This window comes from Octopus bimaculoides, chromosome 27 (assembly GCF_046866305.1).
Source record: "Octopus bimaculoides isolate indiv1 chromosome 27, ASM4686630v1, whole genome shotgun sequence".
In the NCBI taxonomy this organism is placed as follows: Eukaryota; Metazoa; Mollusca; class Cephalopoda; order Octopoda; family Octopodidae; genus Octopus; species Octopus bimaculoides.
In genome coordinates, this window is record NC_142954.1 from 7,305,609 (window position 1) to 7,312,265 (window position 6,657).

Consider the following 6,657-nt stretch of genomic DNA (forward strand, 5'->3'; position numbering starts at 1 on the left):
ACATATATGCATACATGCATATATATATAGAGATAGATACAGATATACATGCATGTATATATATAAGTATATATATATGTATATGCGTATATAATATATGCATTATTATACGCATTTATATATATACATATGTATATATGTATATATGTATGTGTGTGTGTGTGTGTGCATCTGTGAGTGAGTGTATATATGTATGTATGTATATATATATGTATATATATATATATATATATATATATATATATATATATATATGTATGTATGTATATATATGTATGTATATATAAATATATAGTTGCATATGGCTCCGTTGAAAAAAAAAGACACTTCAAATCTCGCTTTGCTTTTACGACTTTCCCGCCGTTCTGTTAATATTTAATGTAGTTTACATTCATGTAAAAAGTTATGTAATCATAAACGACTAATACTACATCAACTTTATATCCCTGTTAGTATTACAGTCTGTATTTATCGTAAATAACTGCTTGCTAACTTGCTCTGAAGCTTTATATATATATATGTGTGTGTATGTGTGTGAGTGTGTATTGGAAAATTTTTGGTATTATTTACCAAATGATGACCGAATGATCGAGCTAACGAAACCCTGGTCCGGATGTTTTTGTATTCTTTTGTTTAACTCACATAAATTATCATAGATAAAGCTCTGCTGCACGCTTCCAGCATGAATATGAATTGTGCACCTCCATATGTGCCTTTTTTGTTTTGTACGACGATTTAAACAAATGGTCTGTATGAGATATATATATATATATATATATATATATATATATATATATATATATATATATATATATATATATATATATATATATACGTATATATATATATATATATATATATATATACGTATATATTTACATATGTATATATTTATGTATATATATGTGTGTGTGTGTGTATGTATGTGTATATATATTACGAATAGGAGATTCTAGACGTGTTTATTCAACATGCATACCTTTGTAACTCATGTCTTGTAATAAATCATGTGTGACATGGACTCAAAATATACCAAATTTTTCCAATTTTCTCGTTGTGCGCGTATATATATATATATATATATATATATATATATATATATATATATATATATTTATATATACAGATATGCATATGCGTGTATGTATATATGTATGTGTAAACGTTGATTTTTCAAATTTGTTATTTTAATAAATATATACTCCACTGCTGTTTCTCATGTATTGTTTTCGTTTTACCTCACAAAAACTACCGAGTCTTTGAACATGGTTATTCGTTATTCGACAAACAAGAAACACCGGCTAATCTTCCTCGTAGCGTTCAGGTAATGAACCAATTGAGTGCTGGCGATTTGGTGCGGCTGAGTGAATTTTGGGATTTGGTTTGCAAGATTTTTTTTATGTGAGTTCGTGTGTTGAAGCATATTCTGTTGTGCCTGAGGAGAGTCATTTTCTTTTTGTGCCTTATAATTTAACACACTCACCGGTAAAAGACTATTAAAAAGGTTGCAAGACGCAACGAAAGTTTTAGGAAAATAAAAATAAGGAATAAGTGGAAATTTTACCGGTGAATGTGTTAAATTATAAGACACCAAAAGAAAATGACTCTCCCCAAACACTACAAAGAAATGCTTTGTTAAAACTGCAAACCAAGTCCATGCCGATTAGTAAAATAAAAGTTAGTCATTGCTAAATAAAAAATAATGATTTAAAGCATCGACAAAACAAAATATAAGATTACCATAAATTTTCTTTACAATTTCCGCAAGCATCGTCTCGATGTATTGCGTGCAACCTATGGAGCCCACGTGGAAGTGTTCAGATATTTCGAATGAAACTTTATTTGTTTCCTTCTGTTTTCCTGAACGTAGGAGTGGCTGTGTGGTAAGTAGCTCGCTTACGAACCGCATGGTTCCGGGTTCAGTCCCACTGCGTGGTACCTTGGGCAAGTGTTTTCTACTATAGCCTCGGGCCAACCAAAACCTTGTGAGTGGATTTGGTAGACGGAAACTGAAAGAAGCCCGTCGTATATATATATATATATATATATATATATATATATATATATATATAACAGTATATATATATATGTTTGTGTGTCTGTGTTTGTTCCCCAACATCGCTTGACAACCGATGCTGGTGTGTTTACGTCCCCATAACTTAGCAGTTCGGCAAAAAGAGACCGGTAGAATAAGTACTAGGCTTACAAAGAATAAGTCCTGGGGTCGATTTGCTCGACTGAAAGGCGGTGCTCCAGCATGGCCACAGTCAAATGACTGAAACAAGTAAAAGAGTAAAGAGTAAAAAGAGTAAAAGCTCATCTACTATGACCATATTCGAAGAAGCAGATGTTTGGAAAACATCATCGTGGAAAGAAGAGTAGAAGATAGTAGGTGATGAGGCAGGCAAAGAGCACAGTGGATGAGCAACGTCAAAAGCTGGTTGGACAAGAGTACCAAGGCAGCTGGAGAACTCGCGCTTATCCGAGAAGATTTTCGTTGTAGTGTCACCAATGCGCTGCAAGCGTGCGATACATGACGATGACCTCGATGTTTTCCAACAAATTCTGCTGAGTTGCTTTAGTTTCCACTTTTTTTCTGAATTTTTCAAACTTTAAATGTAATTTTTGGATATACTGTATGTAAGACAAAACCAAATTTTGCAGTCAGGCAAAAAATAGAAGCGTAGTACAAAATCGCATGTAAGAAGAAACAAATGTTAACTTACCCCGTAACTAAATCACATAATTTGTTTCTTTCACCCCTCCGGGTAAGAGTATATATTTCTGAAGTTTACCAAAAGATTTTCTATAGACTTCTGAGCCAGAACTGAAAGTTACGACGTTTCGTAAACGAATACGTCTATGTAAAGAATGCAATCGAATATAGAAAAATAGCTTATTGATGTATATGCATATTTCGATAGTTATTGCTCTTTCGTCAGCGTTACATCCAATCCGTCAACTATCCACGACTGCATTGCTTAGATACTCCCGAGGTATAGCAGTGTAACACAATTGGATAAACCAAAACACATTCCTGGCAACGATCACCAGTGTAGACAAGCGTAGGTCTTTTGACGGTGAGGGATATTTATTGAGAAACCCAAGTCAGTATTTATATCACTTTAAGCGGTATACAATGGCCAAAGGGTATCCCAGTGATGTTGGCAATTAGTGTAGCATTGTGTTTATAAGAATAGGCAGGTTGTGGGTTATTCATCCAGAGATTTAGATAAAGTGTGGTTATTAATTCATACTCACTGTAATATGTGAAAGTGAATTTAGTAGCATGCATGCATCTTGGTAGTCTTTCAGGAATCTTATTAATGAGCTTCTCATTGGTCCACAAAATGGACAGCGATTCCTCAGAGCACAGTCTGCAGCTCCTGCAAAGAACATTGTACGGTTGTGCTTGTCTTATTATGGACCAAGTGAGATCATATTTAATCTTATCCTCCTTAAGTTGCCACACAAAATCAACCAAAGATGTTGATCGCCTTTTGTTGATTTTAGTGAAGCTGGTGACGTAGTTTTGATATCGGTTCTTGAACGAATCAGCCATTGCATCGATTTAAACGTATGACCCTGCCTTTGTATGTATGGTGCACTTATATACAACATTGGTACTCATACAGAGGTTTATCAATGGGCATTTTGTCTTTTCTCTGCATGAGTATTTATTAGTCTTAGTATTTGCTCTCGGTAACCAGCTAAACCTGGCTAAAACAGTATTGTAATAGGGTGCATGTGATTCAAAACATATATATTATCTTTTACTTCCTTCAGTCATAAGCCTGCAGCCAGGCAGGGGCACTCCTTTCAAGAATTGTTTATCGAATGAATCGATCCCCAGGATACCAGTGCCTATTTTTATTCTTTCATTTAGCCTGGTACTGATCCTATCGGTCTCTTGTGGCGAACCGCTAGATTACAGGGACGATATATATTATGTATATATGTGTGTGTGTGTGTGTACGTCGATGATGAATGGCCAAAAACAAAGAGGAGGGGGAGGAGGAGAAAAAGGAGGTGGAGAAGAAGAAGGGAAAAAGAAGAAGAACAACAACAGCAGCAGCAGCAGCAATAACAACAACAACATGCCATAGATAACTCGGAAGAAAGACAGATTTAATTGTACTTGGAAGGTCTTAGATCTGCTTCTGCACTGCCAGGGCTGACCTAGAGCCAAACACTAATGATGATTCTAGAACAGAATTGGGTTCAGATAACATGTTTTGGAAACCAATTTTTAGAAGGGAAGTAACTCTTAAAGTACAAAAAGAATAAAATAAGGCATGCTTAATTACTTCCCTTTAACAGATAATTCTTTTTTTTTTTTCTTATTTCAAAAACTGAAGAATGAAGGACAGAGAAACAAAATTCCGCCCCAAATTACGATACACCGTCTTGAGAAAGATAGGCTGGCTGGTCACATCTAGAGCGACTTTGAATTTAGATTTCAATCAAAGCTGACGTTCGACAAACAGCAAGATAGATTTTAAAGTATCCTTCTTTTTCTTAAAACGATTTTCAATAAAAAGTATCCATTCTCCTATTTTCCAGCCTTCTACTGTCGCACTCCCACTTCATTCCCTCTCTTTCTCACTTTTTTTCTCTCTGTCCTTTTATTCCACACTCTCTATCTCTTACTCTTTCTCTCTCTCTCCTTCTCTTTCTGTCTCTTTCTCTGTAACAATCTGTTTACGTCTCTCTCTCACTCTCTCTCTCTCACTCTCTCTCTCTCTCTCTCTCTCGCCCACTCTCTTCCTCTTGCTATATATCTATCTATCTATCTATATATATATATATATATATATATATATATATATATATATATATATATATATATATATATATATATATTTCTTCATTATTATTAGCGCTTTCGCTCTTTTCTCGAACTTGTCAAACAATATTTTGTGAACAGCTTGTGAACATGTTGATGGTAGTGGTGGGTGGGTGGGGGCTTTTGTTTAGAAGAAGAGAACATTGTTTTTGTTTTTTAGGGTGAGGTTCCATGACAATGGAGATAGATAGATAGATAGATAGATATAACTGAAAGAGGAGAAAGATAGAGGAAAAAAGAAGGAAAAAGGAGAAAAGAAAGAAAGAGAAAAGAGAAAAAAATGGGGGAATAGAGAAAGAAAGCGACAAGACTTTCAGTGGTGACCACAGCCCACCTGTTGTCTTCTTTGTTTTTTTTTTTTTTTGAAGAGGTCAACATCCTTAAACCCATTCCAATACAATGGTAAATGATTAAATAAATAAATGAATGGTGAATAGGAAGGGGGATCTCCCTTCTCTCTCTATCACTCTCTATATATCTATCTATCGATCTATCTCTCCCTCTCTCCCTCTCTGTCTGTCTTTCTGTCTTTCCCTCTCTCTCTCTCTCTCTCTCTCTCTCTCTCTATATATATATATATATATATATAAATAATACAAAATGGAACAAGAACGCAAAACATCCAGACAGTTAGGTGATACAAGAAAGGGACAACAAAACAAGGACAGGTCATTTGGAGTTTTCTTTCATCAGTCGAGATCCAAATTATCTTTGCAATTTCGGCTGGTTATACTCGATATTGCTCCAATCTGGCCAGCCCCAAGAAAAAGTAAGCTAAGAGCACACACACACACACACACACACACACACACACACACACACACACACACACCTTAAAGGGTTTTTTAGTCGAAGGAATCAACCCCAGGATTTATTTTTTGTAAGCCTAGTACTTATTCTGTCGGTCTCGTTTGCCAAACCACCAAGTTACGGGGACGTAAACACACCAGCATCGGTTGTCAAGCGATGGCTAGGGAACAAACACATCAACACCGGTTATCAAGCGATCGTGGGAGACAAAGACACACACACACACACACACACACACACACACACACATAAACGATATCGAACACACATACACATCTATCTATTTATCTATCTATCAATTCATCTACATAAGTATATATATATATATATACGACGTGCTTCATTTATTTTATGTCTACTACACCCACTCACAAGGCTTTAGTCGGCCCGAGGCTATAGTAGAAGGCACTTGCCCAAGGTGCCACAGAGTGGGACTGAACCTAGAACCACGTGGTTAGCAAGCAAACTTCTTACTACGCAATTATGCCTGCGCCAGAGAAACTTTCTTCCTACTGAACTGAAGTAGCAACATTTTGAGTGCTTTTTTCTGTTCACGGTCTCATGGTGTAATGGTTAGCACTCTGGGCTTTGAATCCAGCGATCTGAGTTCGAATCTCGGTGAGACCTGGCTGGTATATTTACTTATCGTTTACTTGTTTCGGTCATTAGACTGTGCCCATACTGGGGCACCGCTTTGAATTTTTAGTCGAACGAATCGACCTCCGTACTTGTTTTTTAAGCCTGGTACTTACTTTAGATCTGTCTTTCGCTGAATCGCTAAGTTACGGAGAGGTAAACACACCAACACCGGTTGTCAAGTGGTGATGGGGGACAAACAGACATAAAGACATACACACGCGCACACACAAATATATATACATACACACACACACACACACACACACACACATATATATATATATATATATATAGTTTTAGGGAAAAGAACCAAGGTTCATGAACTCATCGATGAAAATCCACTGTCACATATATTAATTAAA

General features: G+C 35.8%; 1 non-coding gene across 1 annotated transcript; it reads left to right on the forward strand.

Annotated features, from left to right (window-relative positions):
* The first annotated feature begins 6,211 nt into the window (after positions 1–6,211).
* Positions 6,212–6,283, forward strand: Trnaq-uug (transfer RNA glutamine (anticodon UUG)). The gene has a single exon. It is a non-coding gene; the product is annotated as a tRNA-Gln (tRNA).
* Positions 6,284–6,657: the final 374 nt, after the last annotated feature.